General features: G+C 38.0%; 1 long non-coding RNA gene across 7 annotated transcripts in view; it reads right to left on the bottom strand.

Annotated features, from left to right (window-relative positions):
• Nucleotides 1-21,001, bottom strand: part of LOC110142181 (uncharacterized) — a 175,373-nt gene that overhangs the window by 77,154 nt on the left and 77,218 nt on the right. The window lies entirely within an intron of this gene.

Below are 21,001 nucleotides of genomic sequence, written 5' to 3'. Positions count from 1 at the left end.
ACAGTCTGAATTTAACCCAAAGTAGGAAAGATGCCCGAGGCTTGTTTGTTCATAAGACAAAGCAGGAGATTTGGAAGCCAATGAGCAGGTCGGAGAAAAACTGCTCATTTGGCACTGTCTGCTGTTCTCTTTTCAGGTTTTGCGGAGTATCAGCGTGAACCAGCCACAGAAGACTCATCAGGCAGAGGGAAAAAGCTTTTCTGGCTTAATTGAATGCTTTCCCTTGCTTTAGAAATCTCTGACGCCTTTGTTAATTGATTTGTGATTTCCTAGCAGCCAATATATATCTGGCTCACCGATGGGCAAGGGCATAAGGCTTTTTGTTTATTTTAAACCATCGAATACATTAAAATCCTATGTTTTGGAAGGGTTTTTAAATTTTCAAAAGTTTGATTGATCCATAGAAAAATATTTTAATATTTAGAATTTAAAATTCTAAAGGCATTGAAACAAATTTACATTTTATTGTAAATTCCAGGATTTCAGTGTTGTCATAATGGAATTTTAGTAACCTAGGTTCACTTCTTACAGTTTTAGACAAAGTTTTTAAAAAGAGAGAAAGTTTTAATAATATCTTACTGCTTTTTAGCAACTGACATTTTAATACTGTCTATATGGTTTTTCATAAATTAGCATAATTTATTCTCCCAATTTTACCTCCTTTTTCCTGGCAGGAATTTAAGTTCTCCTCCAATAGAAGAATCTGGAATACATGGTCCCTGTCACTGCTTGCATAGCTGAATAAATATAGATTATATAAATTAATAAAGAGGTTTGTTTCGTATTTGTTTGGGAAAATTCCCTGAGTGAGGAAATTAGGTTTTAACTTAATCCAAGAGGAATGCTCTGGAGGAGAGAGTAGTAAACCAACAAATAATCAGATTGTTCCATTCACACAATTAGTGAGAATTGGAGATGGGAGTAAAATCGACAAAAAGGAGAGCACCACAGAACCAAAAAAGACAGCAGCATGTTAAGAAGCTGGATCTGAAAAAGAAATGACTGGAGGAAGATTGACAGAGGTCAGGAGCTTGAAAAGACTGTTATAACTTCCTACTAACCAGCAGAAAAGCATTTGCCTACTGTAATATAAGCCACATAAACCCTCTCTGTAGCTCAAACTCATCAGTAAGTTGACATCAAGGCTGGTATTGACATTTGGGTCAGTGAATGAGTTGAGGTACTATTCACCATGGGATGGAATGGCAAAACTGGGACAGTTAGAGGACTCAGAACCTGGGACCAGATGAGACCTGGATAATCTCAGCTTTTCTCACCCACCCCAAACTTGTCCCAGGAGGACCCTCAGAGGTTCTCAGGGAGGCCAGGTCTTCCACTGCAGGTGAGATGAAGGTCTGAGCCAATTTTTCTTGAATCACAAAAGCCTGGATGACCTGTGCTAATCTCTAGCTTGTATATGGTTTTATGGGGTCATAGAGTTCTCGGATAATTTCTGCAAATCTTACGTAGATTTGGAGATTTTTATCAAGATTTTTATTAAATGTCTAGTATATGCCTAAAATCAGTTCAGTTCAGTTCAGTTCAGTTCAGTCGCTCAGTCATGTCCAACTCTTTGCGACCCCATGAGTCGCAGCACGCCAGGCCTCCCTGTCCATCACCAACTCCTGGAGTTCACTCAGACTCATGCCCATTGAGTCAGTGATGCCGTCCAGCCATCTCATCCTCTGTCGTCCCCTTCTCCTCCTGCCCCCAATCCCTCCCAGCATCAGGGTCTTTTCCAATGAGTCAACTCTTTGCATGAGGTGGCCAAAGTATTGGAGTTTCAGCTTCAGCATCAGTCCTTCCAATGAACACCCGGGACTGATCTCCTTTAGGATGGACTGGTTGGATCTCCTTGCAATCCAAGGGACTCTCAAGAGTCTTCTCCAACACCACAGTTCAAAAGCATCAATTTTTCAGTGCTCAGCTTTCTTCACAGTCCAACTCTCACATCCATACATGACCACTGGAAAAACCATAGCCTTGACTAGACAGACCCTTTGTTGGCAAAGTAATGTCTCTGCTTTTTAATATGCTATTTAGGTTGGTCATAACTTTCCTTCCAAGGAGTAAGCGTCTTTTAATTTCATGGCTGCAGTCACCATCCACAGTGATTTTGGAGCCCCAAAAAATAAAGTCTGACACTGTTTCCACTGTCTCCCCATCTATTTCCCATGAGGTGATGGGACCGGATGCCATGATCTTAGTTTTCTAAAAGTTAAGCTTTAAGCCAACGTTTTCACTCTCCTCTTTCACTTTTATCAAGAGGCTTTTCAGTTCAGTCATTTATTCATTGGGAAATTGCAATCTCATGCGAGGTGATAAAGCATGCATACATAAAAGTTATAAGCAAACCAGAACTCATCATGTGTGTGCCAATACATACAATGGAACTTTTAAACTAATATAATGAAGTCAAAAAGTGTGTTGTGTAAAGAAAACGGGAGAAGTTGTAGAAGTTGTAGAGAAGTTGACAGTAAAAACTGTAGTAAACTCCTTCCTATTGCCACAGATAATTATCTGTCATTAGACTACGGTAAAAGCCTCCTGGCTCCCTGTGTTAAGTGCTCTTATCACTAAAATTCGTTGTTTAGCTTCCTATTAGATTAATCATAATGAGGCAGAGTTCTGTCTGGCAGTGTCTGGCATAGGATAGGGTCTCAAGAAACAACTGTTAAATGAACTAACCAATCAGTGATTCTTTTCCATCCTACACAAAAATGTCAGTTTCTCATTATTTTCTTTTTTCTCTTTCTAACATTTCATCTCATTGTCTCATTACAGGTGTATTGCTTATTATGTGTCTGTGTTCTAGCTTCATTCCTATTATTATATCTTATTGTGTGGGCTTCCTTCACTTGGTATACCATTTTCCCCATTCCAGAAGTTTTCAAAATCTTTCTCAAGAATCAATAGCTCTTTCTTTCTGAACACCCAAGCAAGGAACAATCTCTTCCTCCCAACTTTCATACATATATATCTTCACCTTTCTATAGCACTAGCTAATGTTTACTTGATATGAAAATAATCTACACCCACAGTGTCTGCCAAAAGGTCGGAGCACTCTGATGCAGACAACAGAATCCACTCCAGCTAGCTTACAGAGAATAGTATCTATTATAGATTATTTTCCAATTTACAGAATTAGTGGGAGGACCAGGGAATCAAGCTTAGATCATTTACATCCAAGGAGCAATACAGCCAAAAGAACTGTTTGGCTCCACCAAAGGAACTACTTGTATAGAAATTCCATTTCTACTGCCTCCTCTCAGTTCACGGCACCTACCAGGAAAAAAAAACATAAGAGTCTAAAATTTCAGATGCCTTGGGAAAACCAAATGCTTCCACCACATCATTCAACCTCCCCGTACATGACCCCAAACTCATGTTACTCACTTCCATTTTCAAAGTTTTAAGTGGGGGTGTGTTAATTAAGTGAAAGTGAGTGCCTACATGGAATTCTAGCTACAAGGGAATCTGAAAAGTGTTACTTCTAGGTATCCATCGTCTATAAGACAGAAAGGCATGGAACTGGGACAGAGAAGATTGATCCAGTCTACAATACCTACCACGTCGAGTAGGCACAGTGGGAGCATAACTCATGTCTTGTTCAGCTCTGTGCTTCCCACTGACCCACAGGCAGTGCTCAGTGACTATATACAGAATGAACGAGTGTATGCGTGAATGTGTATTACAAGTATGGTATGCAAAATAGGGGCAAAAGAGAGTCAAGAAAAGGGACTCAGAGTTAGTAAAGCCAAACGTTTCATTCTAAGAGTTTTATTTAAATCATCAAACTACCAATCTTTGGCTCAGCCAGTAAAGACTCTGCCTGCAATATGGGAGACACAAGAGATGCACGTTTGACCCTTGTATTGGCAAGAGCCCCTGGAGGAGGCAATGCCAACTCACTTCACTATTCTTGCCTAGGAAATCCCATGGATAGATGAGTCTGGTGGACCACAGTCCATGGGGCCATAAAGAGATGGACGTGACTGACTGAGCACACACACACACCAACCTTTAAAATAAACTATTTACTGAAAACTATAGGAAGCAAGTGGCAGAGAAAGGATCCTCATCACCAACCGTCTACTTTTTCTTTCACCACTGATGAAAAATTGCTTGGATGTTCTTCATGCAAGGAAAATAGCAAATTGCTATTTTGGACAAATTGTTCTTTCTGTCTCCAAAAATAAAAAAAGATGTGTTTTTAGGAAAGTTTACAGACCAAATAATTAAACCTTAAACAACTGATTATATTAATTTATGTAATACATAGTAAATTTATAAATCACTGAAATGACTTATTTTGTCTATTTAAAATCTGTCTGAAAGAACCATTATCAAGGGCCTGTTTAATTTTATTTACAAGTTAGTAACAGATTTTGATAACATTCTTAAAAGGTTATCTTCTAAGAAAAAATCCAAGAAAGAAAAAAGATAGGAGTTTTGTATTAAAGATAATTTAGACATAAATTATTAACAATGTAAGGTGAGTTAAATCAGTGATGTTAACAACATTTAGATAACTCACTTCACTGATAAAACTACAAAGGCTACTATAGGCCAAAGGCAAACTACTTCATGTTGTAGTCATAACGTTGGCCATTGAAAATTCCCATCCCCAAGTTTACAACTATCAACAAGCTTTACCCCTTCTGCCTTCCCTAATGAGTTCACGGCTACCTATCACTCTAACACCAGGATTGTTAAGAGATTCAAAAGCAGCTTTAAGGGTCCCATCTAATCAAAATAAAGGTGGATAAAAAATCTCCCATTCTAGCAAGCACAAATGAAATATTTCAAGAAACTTAAAAAATATATTTTTGCTTAGTGACATATTGCTTTGTTAGAGAAGAGAGAGGTAAGATGGTTGTTTTTACAAGTTCCATGGTAATTCATTGTAGTAAAAAGGATGCTGGAAGAAAGGAAGCTGGCTTAATGTCCACTTGCACAAACATTTACCTAAAGCACCTAAAACTCTATATAATCTTCAGAGATTTCCTTTTAATTTTCTCAAAACTATGAACAGACTACTAGTAGAAACCGATATTCAGGGAAGCTATGAGATGCAGCTATGATTCTAAAGAAAATAGAAAACATTACACAACCTACTTCATCTGAGAAATCCTGTGGCATTTGAAATTAAGAAAATATTTCCATACAAATTGTGAAATTATTTGTTCTAGTTCTGTTGAAATTATTTTTTTAGTTCTGTCACAAAGACAGAAATATAGATCAATGGAACAAAATAGAAAGCCCAGGGATAAATCCACACACCTATGGACACCTTATCTTCAACAAAGTAGGCAAGAATATACAATGGAGAAAAGACAACCTCTTTAACAAGTGGTGCTGGGAAAACTGGTCAACCACTTGTAAAAGAATGAAGCTAGAACACTTTCTAACACTATACACAAAAATAAATTCAAAATGGATTAAATATCTAAATGTAACACTAGAAACTATAAAACTCCTAGAGGAAAACATAGGCAAAACACTCCAACATAAATCACAGCAGGTTCCTCTATGACCCACCTCCCAGAGTAATGGAAATAAAAGCAAAAATAAACAAATGGGACCTAATGAAACTTAAAAGCTTTTGCACAACAAAGGAAACTATAAGCAAGGTGAAAAGACAGCCCTCAGAATGGGAGAAAATAATAGCAAACAAAGCAACAGACAAAGGATTAATCTCAAAAATATAGAAGCAACTCTTGCAGCTCAATTCCAGAAAAATAAATGACCCAATCAAAAAATGGGCCAAAGAACTAAACACACATTTCTCCAAAGTAGACATACAGATGGCTAACAAACACATGAAAAGATGCTCAACATCACTCATTATCAGAGAAATGCAAATCAAACCACCATGAGGTACCATTATATGCCAGTCAGGATGGCTGCTATCCAAAAGTCTACAAGCAATAAATGCTGGAGAGCATGTGAAGAAAAGGGAACCCTCTTACACTGTTGGTGGGAATGCAAACTAGTACAGCCACTATGGAGAACAGTGTGGAGATTCCTTAAAAAACTGGAAATAAAACTGGCATACAATCCCACTGCTGGGCATACACACTGAGGAAACCAGAATTGAAAGAGACGTGTACCCCATTGTTCATCACAGCACTGTTTATAATAGCCAGGACATGGAAGCAACCTAGATGCCCATCAGCAGACGAATGGATAAGAAAGCTGTGGTACATATACATAATGGAATATTACTCGGCTATTAAGAAGAATACAGTTGAATCAGTTCTAATGAGGTGGATGAACCTGGAGCCTATTATACAGAGTGAAGTAAGCCAGAAAGAAAAACACCAATACAGAATACTAACACATATATATGGAATTTAGAAAGATGGTAACGATAACCCTATATGCAAGACAGAAAAAGAGACACAGATGTATAGAACAGTCTTTTGGACTCTGTGGGAGAGGGCGAGGGTGGGATGATCTGGGAGAATGGCATTGAAACATGTAAATTATCATATGTGAAACGAATCGCCAGTCCAGGTTGGATGCATGAGACAAGTGCTCAGAGCTGGTGCACTGGGATGACCCAGAGGGATGGGATGGAGAGGGAGGTGGGAGGGGGGATCGGGATGGGGAACACGTGTAAATCCATGGTGGATTCATGTCAATGTATGGCAAAAACCACTACAATATTGTAAAGTAATTAGCCTCCAATTAAAATAAACTTATACTAAAAAAAAAAAAAAAAGAAAATACACCTATATGAAAGGACCAGCTTCCTCCTTACACACCACAGGTTCGCATGCAGTCTGTTTTTTTGTTATCTTGGTTTAATTTTGCAAAAAAGCTGGTGTTTTGGATACAGCACGGAGGCGCGCGCGCGCGCGCACACACACACACACACACACACACACGTGCTGTGAACATTAAGATCTGCAATGTCCATGTGGAGTTAGGGAGTTCAACAGTGATCCTCTTCTGCTAAGTTGCAGGACCAGAGTCAGTAGGGTCAGTTGCTTCCTAATCACCTGATGTGCTTAAAAGAGCCAATGAGAGGCTGCCTTGCAGAGGCAGAGACAGAAGGCAGAAGATGGGGAGCTCCTCTGGAGGGACCTAAATCGGGAGTAGTCAAATGCAGGAATCCAGAGTGTATCTGACTCTTTTGTGCTCAGTCACAGTAAAGATCCTCCCACCCACTACCTGCTCACTCCTCAATTAGATGCTTGCTCTTTGGCAGCGGAGAACTAGCTCTCCACTCCAGGTAACCTCCCGAAATTCACACTCTCCCTCTGCGTGACTTGTGTTCGGTGGGGCTGTGTACAGTGAAGAAAAAGAGAATCCAATAACATAAAACTATTTTAATAATTTTTAAAGGAAGTTTAAATGATCCACACTCGATTGGGGTCGATGAAAACGGCTCTGGTGTCGAAGGGCAACAGGTTGCTAATAAATACAATAGTTTAGGAAAGTGCTGTTTCTGTCATGGAGAAACTATATTCTGGGGAAAATAATACTACTGTAATTCATTTTTGAAAGCCATAGAGAGTTCCTGGATGAAGAATGTAGTTATTAAAGGCAAAAATACACAATATGTTGTAATGAAATGTTTGTGCTTCGCACTTCATTAAGTGTTTTGTGGGCCTCTAGGGAAATTCTCTCCCACACACACAGAAATACTGTTTATGCATGGTAGGATCACTAGAGGGAGTGCAGAGAGCCTGTGTTCAAAGGAAGAACTTGCTACAACTTCCGCAGGTTCCATTTAAAACACAGAATGAGACGTTGAAAAAAATGTGTAAGACTAAAAAATGAACACACAAAATTATATATGATTTTGGTTGCCTTTATATTAATCCAATGGTATTTTTGTCTTACTGGTGGGTTTGCTTAAAGTACAGGGTGATGGAGAAAACCAATGCTTCAAATTAGTGGGATTAACCGAAAAACATCTGATGACAAATTCTGTAGCCTAAGATATCCAATAACACATTTAGGGCTCTGAGAATTCAGATGGTTGGCAGTTTGGGGTCCTTGGCTGTGTTCACTTAGAGAATTTTGAAAGTGAAAATGTAAAATAGTGGTAAAATGGCAACAAAATTCACAAAAAATAAAATTCTTTGGAGGTGGGAAAATCCACTCAGAGGAAATATACAAAATATGAGTAACTCAGGAAGATCTCATGAGCAAAGCATCTTCAAACAAGAAAAGTAAATCACGTGAAGAAAAGCAAACTATGAAATTTCTTGCCTGTATATACTTCTGTATGATCGTCATCCTCTTCACAGTGCTTTTTTAGGACAAATGTGTTCATTTGTTTGGCCTAAACGTACAAATTGCTGTAACATTTCTAAGGAAAATAGAACAAGGAAACGTAAAAGGGAATCACACACCAAAAAAAAAAAAAAAAAAAAAATCAGGAGAGAAATACTAAAGACTACCAGGAAAAAAATACTAACATCCAGATTCTTTTAGAAACACTGTATGAGGTTTTCAAGTAAGCATTCCTTTGCCTCAAGAATATTTTTCCCCCTGAAGAAGTATGTTAACCTTAATGGCTTTCCCTAGAGCTAGAATTTCAATTAGTTGCTTTCCCACTGCGGTTCTTGTCACATAAAAAAGTGGTGACTCTCCAAGATTCTTGTTCTAAGCTATATTCTTCATGTGCACATCTGAGTTGAATTTAAATGTTTTTTAATTTCCAGCTCCTGTGTAATAGTAAGATGCTAATTATAGGAAACATACAACTTGAACTTAGAAGAACATAGCACTTGATTTCCTTCTTGTTAATAAAAATACATGTTATATAAATAGATGCATTAATTGAAGAGTCACAAACGTTATTAAAAATAAAAGATATATAGTAGGATTGAGAGAGTATGATACCAACCTGTGACAAAATTCAGTCTCTATAATCATTTTTATCTGCTGAATTTTGTAATTTAATATATTATACTGTATTAGAATTATGACAATATAACCAAATTATACTACATTGTTATATTACATACAACAGGCATTATGATAGTAATTTTTGAAAACCTAAAACAAATAAGCCCTTTGAAGAGTTCACTGATTGAGAATTACCAATGGTACAATATCCAATAGTGTGTTCCTAACTGAGATTTTTCAAAAAAATCTCACAATCTGATCATTATGACAATAATATTGTTAATATTAAGAGACAATAATATATAAGTAGGGCTTCTCACAGCTCTCTGGAAATACATAAGAACATCTTCCTTGAGGACATTCAGAGTGAAACACCAGTGACAGATAAATAACTAATGAAAACTTCAAAGATTTGTAAAAGAGCTAAGAAAGTGACAAGAGTTCAAACAGAGTTTATTCTCTTGGCTGCAACTTGTACTTCAGTTCTTTAGGTAATTTAGCTCCTTTATGTTTCTTTAAAAGGCATACAAGGTCTAATTTCAGATTATCTAAATTACCTAAACAAAGGTCAAAACATCTAAGATTTTTTAAAATAGTTCTTTTCATCACACACAAAAAATCTTTTGTAACTATGTGAGGTGATGCACGTTACCTGAATAAGAGGACAAAGAGAAGAGGTGTGCTGTCGGAAACTCGAAGCAGGGACCTTTGACCAAGAGCTGTAACATGGCAAAGGCCGCCCAGTAGGACCTGGGCTCATAGAAGAAGAGGCTGTCCAGCCGCTTTGGAGCCCTGGAGGAGATGTTGCTGAAGATGCAGCAGTGTTAAGAAGGAAGAAATGCCCTTGATTTTGCCTCAATCTAACTCCCAGCTGTTGTCTCCCATTTCCCGTGGCTACATGGAAGCCAGAAGGAAGGAAATCTGAGAAATGCAATTCTTGACCTCAAGAACAGAGAACAAGGGTGCTCAGAGCAGGGAACAGATCTAGAGAGAAAAAATGGCAAGAATGCTTCCAAGGCAGCCTGGGGAACTAACTGCCTGCTGCGGTACCCTGGTTCACTTCATCCCTTTTACCTGGTATCTGTCAAAAAACTCTGCAGAGCTGTTTTTTGTTCTTTAAGTTTTGCCTCCTTTCCATCTCTCCATACTTTCCCCAGAATAGTTTTTCTAAGATAGGCTGTAAATTGTTCAACGATCCCCGTGGTCAACAGATTAATATCTGAACTCCCTTAGATGATGTCCTTCTCCCTAATTACCTCTTTACTTTCAATTATGTAACTTAAATCCAGCAACACTGAACTGCTTATGATTTCCAGAGTGTTCCACAGTCTCTTGCTTTCCTGTATTTGTCTCCCTGGGAAACAACGACTTACCTGATGTGAGGTAGTGGTTATGAGCAGACTGCCTTGGTTTGAACCCAGGTGCCAATGCTTACTAGCCATATGAACTTGGTCAAGTTACTTAAGCTTACTGTGATTTAGCTTCCTCGTCTGTAAATTGAGAATAATACTAGAACCTAACTCATAAGGTTGCCTTGAAGACTAAAGAAGAGTTAATATATGAAGGCATTTATAACTGTGACTGTATAAAGATGTTATTATGATTATTGTCATTTTATTGTTCTTTAAGACCCAAGTTAATTACTACCACTTGTGTGAATGCCTCTCTTAGGAAGAGCGAAGTATTACTTTTTTTCTTCTCCTCTGGACCTTTTGCACATCTCTAATCATTTTAAGGTCTGCGTATGTGTTGATCTCCAACAACAGTGGAGAGACAGTTTGAGAGCAGTGTCTGAGCCCTTCTGTCTTGGTATGACCAGGTCTTATGCAGAGCCTCATCCAAGTAGAAATTAATAATAATGAAAACAACCGACATGTATCTGTCATGGAAAGGAAATTTCAAAATAATATAATCTGAATAAAACAGGATAAGAATAAACTTAAATTTAATGAAAATGGTGTCTTGAGATCTTTAGATAAATAGAAACAGTGGAACCCTTGTCTTTATGATTCTCCAGAAAAAAAGTAAATATTCTTTTATGGCAGCTTTTGCTTTTGAAACTACTTCTTTGACTAACTATAATCTTCCATTTTTGTATAGCAATACTCATATCAGACAAAGTAGACTTTAAACCAGAGGCTATAACAAAAGACAAAGAAGGGAATTATAAAATTATATAGTGATCAATACAAGAAGGGGACATTACACTTGTTAACATATATGTACCCAATACAGGATCACTTAAATGCATAAAGGAACTACTAACAAGGAGAAACTGACAATAATAGCAAGATAGTAGCAGACTTTAACACTCCCCCTTAGATCACTGGATAAATCATCTTGATAGAAAATCAATAAGGCAATAGTAGTCTTAAATGACACAATAGACCAGTTGGACTTAATATATACCTATAGGGTATTACATGCCAAAATAGTAGAATATACACTCTTTTTAAGTGCACATAGAACATTCTCCAGAATAAATCACACACTAGGCCACAAAAGTAGCCTCAATAAATTTAAGGGGATAGAAATTATATCAAGCATTTTTTTCTGGCCAAAGTGGTATAAAGATAGAAGTCAATTACAGAAGGGAAAATGGGAAAACAATAAACACATGAAGACTAAATTATGTGATACTAAAAAAAAAAACCTAAAAAATAGTTAATGAAAAAATCAAAAGGAAATCAGAAAGTATTTTGAGACAAATGAAAATGGAAACACAACACTCCAAAATCTATGGGATGCAACAAAATTCTAAAAGGGAAATTTATAGTAATGCAGATCTTCCTCAAGAAACAAGAAAAATTTCAAATAAACAAGCTAACCTACAAACCTAAAGGAATAAGAAAAATAGGAACAAACAGAATCAAAGTCAGCAGAGGAATGAAATAATAAAGATCAGGGAGGAAATAAATAAAACAAAGATTAAAAAGTAGAAAAAAAATCAATGAAACAAGAGCAGGTTTTTTGAAGATAAATTGATTAACCTTTAGCCAGGCTCACCAAGAAGAGAGAGAACCCAAATAAACAATTAGAAATGAAAGAAGAGAAATAATATCCAATTCCACTGGAATATGAAATATCATAAGAGAATATTATGAAACATTTTATGCCAACAAACTGGACAACCTAAAAGCCATTGACAAATTTCTAAAAACATACAACCTTCCAAGACTAAATCAAGAAAAAACAAATAATTTGAACAGACTGATCACTAGTAGTGAAACTGAATTTGTAATAACGAAGGAAAAACTCATAGCAAACAAAAGTCTAGGACTGGATGAATTCACATGGGAGATCTACAAATTTATAGAAAAAAAGCTACTACCTACTGTTCTCAAACTATTCCAAAAAATTGAAGAGGGTGGAACACCCCCAAATGCATCCTACAAGGCCATAGTTACCCTGATACCAAAACCAGACAAAGATATCACACAGAAAAAGAAAATTACAGGCCAATATCTTTGATGAATATTGATGCAAAAAAAACTTCAACAAAATATTAGCAAACATGATCCAACAATATATAAAAGAGATTATACACCATGATCAAGTTGGATTTATTCCAGGGACACAAGGGTGGTTCAATATTTGCAAATCAATCAACACAATACATCACATTATAAAAAAGAACTATAAGAATCACATGATCTTCCCAATAAATGCAGAAATAGATTTAACAAAATTCAACATCCACTCATGGTAAAAATGGTCATCAATATGAGTATAGAAGAAACAAATCACAACATAATAAAAACCATTTATGACAAACACAGAGGTAAGATCATACTCAGATGTGAAAAGCTGAAAGTCTTTTCTTTATGTTTGGGAACAAGACAAGGATGCCCATTCTCACCACTTCTATTCTGTTGGAAGTCCTAGCCACAGCAATCACACAAGAAAAAGAAAGAAAAGGCATCCAAACTGGAGGGGAAACTGTCACTATTTGCAGATGATGTGATATTTTATGTAGAAAACCCTATAGTTGCCACCTAAAAACCATTAGAACTAGGAAATAAATTCAGCAAAGTTGCAGAATTCAAAATTAATATACAGAAATGTGTTGCTTTTCCATATACTAATAATGAACTATCAAAAATAGAAAGTAAAAAAAATCGTGTTTAAAATCTCATCAAAAATAAAATAGGAATAAACTCTACCAAGGAAAGACCTATACTCTAAAAACTATAAAATATTAATGAAGAAAATTGAACAAAATTCAAAGAAATGGAAAAGATATCTTATCTGTGGAATATTTTCAGGAGAGAATGGGTTGCCATTTCCTCCTTCTGAGGATCGTCCTGACGCAGGAATTGAACCCATGTCTCTTGAGTCTCTTGCCTTGGCAGTCAGATTCTTACCTCCGTGCCACATACGGAGCCCCATAAGAATCTTAACATGATCCAATTTTAATGTTATTTTCTTCACTCAGAGCTTGAGAAAAATCTCAAACCACATTAAGCTGAAATAACTCCAAATGTATGGTTTCCAGTCTTAACTCCATCTGTAACCCCACCTGTAAATTTTTCACATGTCTTCCATCAACTTTTCCCATTTCCCAAAGCAGCAATTCCAACTCCCACTGCACCTTGCATCATCTTCATTGTATAAGCTCACTGTTAACTTTTTAAATAAAGAAGTTAATTCAGTGGAGTAAATTCTAGAATCTATTACCCATATACTCTTCTATCGCCAACAAGCAGTTCCAGGAGGCCTTACATTTTTGTAAGCATCACTTTAGTGAAGCACTAAGGCAATGTAAGTTGATGATGGAGAACAGTGATGGCTGCTTAACACATACACTGCATATCATTTCTGTAACCTGATCAGTATACATTCTTCCTCCCACTGAGAGCAGCACACCATACCATACTTCCCTAGGCTTCACCAATCAAAGATGCACTTGCTCTAGGGATAGACAGATGACTTTATCAGTAGTAAAGTGATTCACATGTGAGGCATTTTACTGAAAAAGTTGCGGAAAGGAGTATCATTCTTTTATTTCTGGAGTAGATAAGTGTTGGGGATATAAGCCCGGAGTTAGGGTGAACATTTCTTTCCCATTAAGGGTAGTCAGTAGAATGAAGCCTATATAGAAGAGCAGAATCAAGAGATTTTTCAAAAATGACACCTGATACTTGATGACAGTTTTTGAGCACTGATGCATGCTCAGTTGTGTCTGACTTTTTGCAACCCTATGAACTGTAGCCCACCAGGCTCCTCTGTCCATGGGGATTCTTCACGCAAGAATACTGGAGTGGGTTGCCATGCCCTCCTCCAGGGGATCCTTCCAATCCAGGGTTCAAACCTGAATCTCTCATGTCTCCTGCACTGGAAGACAGAATCTTTACCACTGAGCCACCAGGGAAGCTCTTTTGAGAAACTGGGTCCAATCACATCTGAACATCAGCCTTGGGAATCAGTACAGTCCCTTCTTCCATGAAATAACATAAAAGAGCTGGAGTCATATTTTGATTATTTATTAACAAAAGAATCTCAGCTAATCTAGCATCTTTCCTCATTCAAGAGGGCAGAAAGAAGAAATAGTCTATAAATAAATTTAAGCTAAAAAAATTGAAAACTTAGACAAGGAAATTGTCCTCTTGGAAAACATAATCTACCAAAAGTAACTTAAAAAGAAAGGCAAATATCTTTAAAATAACCAATGATCAGTAAAGAAATTGAATCAATAGATAAAACTATTAACATAACTTCCAACCCACACAAAGAATAATATCAAAAGGTCAAGGCCAAATAATTCTATTGGCAATTTACACCAAGCTTAAAACAATAGAGAAATAACATCTCAAGTCATTTAAGATTTATATAAGTTTAAGTTAAAATCAGAAGAGTATAAAAATAATTATAAGCCAATTTCAGTTTTAGTATAGAGTGAAGCTGAACCAGAAAGTTTAAGTTCAAAGACTACCTGGAATCATGACAAATTTAATTCACAGTGACCTTCACTTCAGTTCCTGTTGAACCAGTAAGCATTTAAAACAAAAAGTATATGATAAAGACAGAAGTGAGAAAGTAGATACGGTTTCCCAGCTTTGCCTAGTTTCTCAGAGGGGTGCTTCCTAAGGTTTATTTTGAAAGAGAGAGAGTAGGATGAGAAACTCATCACATCAAAAAAGCCCAAGTCACCAGCTTCTTCCATTTGTGCATTAGAAAAGGAGAGGGATTGTATCATCGTTCAAGGCTTTATCTTGTGGTTCAGTCTCAAAAGTCGTGTCCAGTTCTTTGCGACCCCATGAAGTGCAGCATGCCAGGCTCCTCTGTCCTCCCTATCTCCCTGAGTCTGCTTAAATTAATGTCCGTTGAACCATCTCATCCTTTGCCCCCTCTTTTCCTATCTACTACTATACAAAACAATCCTCTTCTGTTCTATAATGGCACAATTTTGTGTCAATGTATTTTGTTTTTATTGCAACACTAGAACCACAACAGACTTAACCACAGCCTATTACAAATATACACAAAACTTCTAAAAATGTATATCTGCAAAATGAAACCTACAATGCATTTTTTAAAATTTCAAAGAGAAGAAATAAGTAATCTATGTTCAAAATGGGCTCAAGGAACAACACAGAAAGGCATGGGGCATGTGATGGGTAGTGGATTGGAAATCTGAGTTCTTTTTGGAAATTTCTAATTTTTGTTACTATTTTACAAACCTGAATAATGTTAAGTTCTTGTTTACCTAATTTCATGCCTCCTTAGCTGAAATATATATTGTTGCTATTTGGTTGCTAAGTCGTGTCTCTTTGCAACCCCATGGACTGTAGCCTGCCAGGCTCCTCTGCCCACAGAATTTTCCAGGCAAGAATACTGGAGTGGGTTGCTATTTCCTTCTTCAGGGGATCTTCCTGACCCAGGGATTGAACCTATATCTCCTGCAGCTCCTGCACTGGCAGGCAGATTCTTTACCACTGAGCCACTGGGTAGGCCCTTATTCATCCATCCTTATTCATCTGTTTACCCAACTTCATGCCTTGTTAGCTGAAATATATAGTATTCGTTTTTTAATTTATTTTATTTTGATACTTGGGATCTTACTTCCCTGACCAGGGATCAAACCCATGCTCCCTGCATCATTGGGAGTATGGCATCTTAACCACTGGACTTCCAAGGAAGTCCCCAAATAGACATTATAGAATGTTGTATCTTCTGACTGCCTGCCAAAAAAAAAAAAGTGCCCACAGTCAGTTTGAATTTCTCCTCCTCTGGCAGTAGTTCATACTTCCTGTTGGTACAGCTAAGACCCCTCTGTGTCTGCCTTTAGGCTGTGTATCTCCTGGTGAATTCTTCTCTTCATCTGCTTTTAAAACTGTTTCAAGGTTCATTGCTCCTTGACCTAGTCAGCCCTGCTATTCTTCCAATCCAGTCTAGTTCCCCAACTGGAGCTTCAAGACTATTACTGCAGCGCTGTCAACAACCATTCGCTTGTTTGTTTCCACCAACTTTTGGTGACTCCCTGATCACATTCAGGGTGCAAAAATCCTAGGAGTGAACAGTCCACCAATCCGCAACCCCCACTGGCAGCACATGTGACCAAATCTATTTGGAATCCATGATGTACCAGTAGGGGCTCTGTAGCATCAATTCACCCTCCGGAAGAACCCAAGTAGGAACAGAGGACAGGGTCAGGGAATAACTGATGCTAATAGACGTGTTCACCAAGACAGTCCGGACAAAGCAGGGCATCCCAGGTGATGAAGGCCTGTGTGTCATTACAACAGAATATGGGAAGGTGTGCTTTCCTGGGAAGGAAAAAAATCCTTTTGTTTGTCGTGTAGCTTAAGAGTGCACATCTTGTCTGCCAGTTAAATTGACCGTGGTAAGAACTACTTACCACAAGAAGAGTTTATAATGGCAGCATGACCCTCAAAGATGATGTTTATTCCATCCCTGAGCCAATAAACCCAAAGCAGTACTTCACGGCTCTTTATCGTTCTTCCATATTATATTAGGCCGATCCTTTCGGCAGGAGTTTTAATGCATTCTAAACCTACTTGGTGGCCAGCTTTAAAAGCATTTAATAAGAGGAATGTGGAGGAAACATCATCAGTGAGCAAGGTTGGCCCTAACGATCGCTTTTACCTGTTTATTATTATCTCCTGCTTCCTAGGGATAAGAGGTCAGCAGTTCTACAAATCAAGTTGGAAAAAAAACAAACAAACAGACTTTCTGGAGCCAAAGGCCCTTCACTCCTGCAGTATAATGCAGGCTACAAGCCTTCCATAATGGGCAGGTTGTGGTTTCTTCTGTTTCCTTGTAGGGACTTCCTGGAAGAATTTTATGGCCTTAGGCTTCTTGTGAGCATTAAGCAATCCATAGCGTGTGTGGGAAGAGAAAGCACTTGTCCTGAAAGCTGTGACTTCAATTTTCCTTCCTACCCGCTGTCCAAGAGTCTCCATTAGACCCTACACTTCTTCGGAGAAAGCGTTGGAAAAGCGGTAGACCGCACTCATTCACAGAGCATGTGGCCCAGGCGTTCTTGGGGGGAAAGCCTGACCTCCCCTGCTCACTGAGGTGGAGAGGTCTCTCCTGAATGGGAGAGTTGAGGAAAACTGCATCTGCTTCCTGGATAGGGCCTGGCCTTGCTTTGAGGGTATCTAGGGAGCTGATGCTGGTAGTCATCACGGTTCTCACTTGACCCAATCTTTCCCTTTGGTCAACACACATTTCTCCAGACAGAGGCATTCTGCTGACTTCCACTAGAAAGATCTGCAAGCAAAGGTGAAGCAGAACTATATGGAGCAAACGAAAGTAGAACCTGTGGGAGAACCTGTCACTCTACAGAAGTAAATGTGACCAACTTTGACCCACAGGAAACCGTTTTATGGTGAAAAGTTTGTCCTTTCAAAGAAAGGACTGGGCATCTTATTTTTTCAAAATGAAACCTTAGATTAGTGAAAATATTGCCAGATGCCTGGTGGAAATGATTTTATCCATAGGGACTTCATAGGGCTCTTTCTTGAAAAGAAAAATTAACTTTCAATAAATAAAAAAACTTTAAATTCCGTGTTGGTAAAATTATTCTTACATTCGAGTTCTCATCAAGGACTAATATATATATAACACTTGAAGTTTTTCCATTAAACTGTTTTTGAGTTATGAGTGACAAAAAAATAAATTTGAACAAATTGAAGGGAAAAAAAAATGAAAAAATTGAGTTCTCAAGTCCCTTAGCCTGAAAGTATGTTATTTACATCTCTGACAATTCTCTGAACATCATCCCCACCCCCATGTAGCTATGGGCAGCACCATTATTTACAAGTTATAGGTAGAAAACCTTTTAACTTTAGCAAATACTTTAATTCAACAAATATGTGTACCACTAAGGTACACAAAAGGTATACCTTTTAAGGTACGCAAAATTGTGTATAAAGCACATAAATGTGATTGTGACACAGCATTGGGATTTTTTTTCTTTAGAAAAGAACAAGCGTTATGTAATGAAGAAACATGGCTATTTAAATTTTGGAAATGTAAAATTCGAAAAGTCTGCAAAGGAGGGAGAAGGTTTGTCAGGCAGCTGAGAATTTGGTCAGGAAACAGGTGAAACTGGGTATCCTGGGGTGATAGCCTTTTTTAAAATTTATTTTTAATTGGAGGATAATTGCTTTACAATGTTGTGTTGGTTTCCGTCATGCAAAAATGTGAATCAGTCGTAAGTACAGATGCATCCCCTCCCTCTGGACCCTCCCTCCCAACCCCCCATCCCATTCCTCAAGGTCTTCACAGAGCATCATCCTGAGCTCCCATGGTGATAGTCTCACATGTCACATGGAATAAGATTCCTGTGAACATTAATTAGCTTAATTTTAACACATACTTTATTTTTAACACAACTTTTAAAAATCTTTGAAGTTGAAGGTGAACAGTATGATGGTTTAATCTCACATATATTGTGAAAGGATTACCATAATGGATTTAGTTAACATAAAATAAAAATAAAAGAATAAAATCTTCTTGTGATGAGAACTTTTAGGATTTACTCTCAACACTTTTCCTACACATCATAAAATAGTGCTAACAAGAGTTATCATGTTGTACATTACACCCCTACATATTTATCTTATAAAAGCAAGTTTGTACCTCTTGACCAAGCTTGTACCTCCAAATTCCCCTCACCCATAACCACAAATCTGGTTTCTTTTTTCTATGATGGTACGGATTTTTGCCTGTCTGTTTGGTTTTGACTCCATGGATAAGGGAGATGATACAGTATTTGTTATCCATTGTCTGACTTATTTCATTTAGTACATCTTCCTGACCCAGGCAGCCACAGCGTCCCCTTTTTTGGGTTTCCCTGGTAGCTCAGCTGGTAAAGAATTTGCCTGCAATGCGGGAGACCTGGGTTTGACATCAGGTTGGGAAGACCCCCTGAAGAAGGGAATGGCTGCTCACTCCACAATTCTGGCCTGGAGAATCCATGGACTGTATAGTCCATGAATCACAAAGAGTCGGACTGAGCAACTTTCACTTTCATAAAATCTTCACGGTTCATCCATGTTGTCACTATGGTAGAATCCCCTCCCTTTTATGACTGAATCCAGTTCAGGTCAGTCATTCAGTCATATCCAACACTTTGCTACCCCAAGGACTGCAGCACAACAGGCTTCCCTGTCCATCACCAACTCCGGGGCTTGCTGAAACTCATGTAAATCAAGTCAGTGATGCCATCCAACCATCTCATCCTCTGTTGTTCCCTGCTCCTCCTGCCTTCAATCTTTCCCAGCATCAGGGTCTTTTCCAATGAATAAGTTCTTTCCATCAGGTGGCCAAAGCATTGGAGCTTCAGCTTTAGCATCAGTCCTTCCAATGAATATTCAGGACTGATTTCTTTTAGGATTGACTGGTTAGATCTCCTTGCAGTCCAAGGGACTCTCAAGAGTCTTCTCCAACACCACAGTTCAAAAGCATCAATTCTTCAGTGCTCATTTTCTTTATGGTCCAGCTCAAATCCATACATGACTGCTGGAAAAAACATAGCTTTGACTAGATGGACCTTTGTTGGCAAAGTAATGTTTCTGCTTTTGAATATGCTATCTAGGTTTGTCATAGCTTTTCTTACAAAGAGCAAACATCGTTTATTTCATTGCTGCAGTCACCATCTTCAGGGATTTTGGAGCCTTCTAAATAAATAAAGTCTGTCACTGTTTCCATTGTTTCCCCATCTATTTGCCATGAAGTGATGAGAATGGATATCACAATCTTTGTTTTTTGAATGTTGAGTTTCAAGTCAGCTTTTTCATTCTCCTCTTTCACCTTCTTCACTCAGAGGCTCTTTAGTTCCTCTTCATTTTCTGCCATAAGGGTGGTGTCATCTACATAACTGAGGTTATTGATATTTCTTCCTGTAATCTTGATTCCAGCTTGTGTTTCCTTCAGCCCAACATTTTGCATAAGGTACTTTGCATACAAGTTAAATAAGCGAGGTGACAATACACAACCTTGACGTACTCCTTTCCCTATTTGGAACTAGTCTGTTGTTCCATGTCCGGTTGTAACTGTTGCTTCTTGACCTGCATACAGATTTCTCAGGAGGCAGGTAAGGTGGTCTGGTATTTCCAACTCTTTAAGAATTTTCCACATTTTTTTGTGATCCACATAGTCAAAGGCTTTAGCATAGTCAATGAAGCAGAAGTAGATGCTTTTCTGGAATTCTCTTGCTTTTTCTATGCTCCAACGAATGTTGGCAATTTGATCTCTGGTTCCTCTGCCTTTTCTAAATCCAGCTTGAATATCTGGAAGTTCTCAGTTCATGTACTGCTGAAGCCTGGTTTGAAGAATTTTGAGCTAGCGGGTGAGATGAGTGCAAATGTGCAGTAGTCTGAACACTCTTTGGCATTGCCTTTCTTTGGGATTGGAATGAAAACTGACCTGTCCAGTCCTGTGGCCACTGTTGAGTTTTCCAAATTTGCTGGCATATTGAGTGCAGCACTTTCACAGCATCTTCTTTTAGGATTTGAAATATCTCAGCTGGAAATCTATCACCTCCACTAGCTTTGTTCATAGTGATGCTTCCTAAGGCCCACTTGACTTCGCACTCCAGGATGTCTGGCTCTAGGTGAGTGATCACACCATCACGGTTATTTGGGTCATGAATATCTTTTTTGTA

Source organism: Odocoileus virginianus, chromosome 12 (assembly GCF_023699985.2).
Source record: "Odocoileus virginianus isolate 20LAN1187 ecotype Illinois chromosome 12, Ovbor_1.2, whole genome shotgun sequence".
In the NCBI taxonomy this organism is placed as follows: Eukaryota; Metazoa; Chordata; class Mammalia; order Artiodactyla; family Cervidae; genus Odocoileus; species Odocoileus virginianus.
This window is presented reverse-complemented; position numbering and strand designations above follow the sequence as displayed.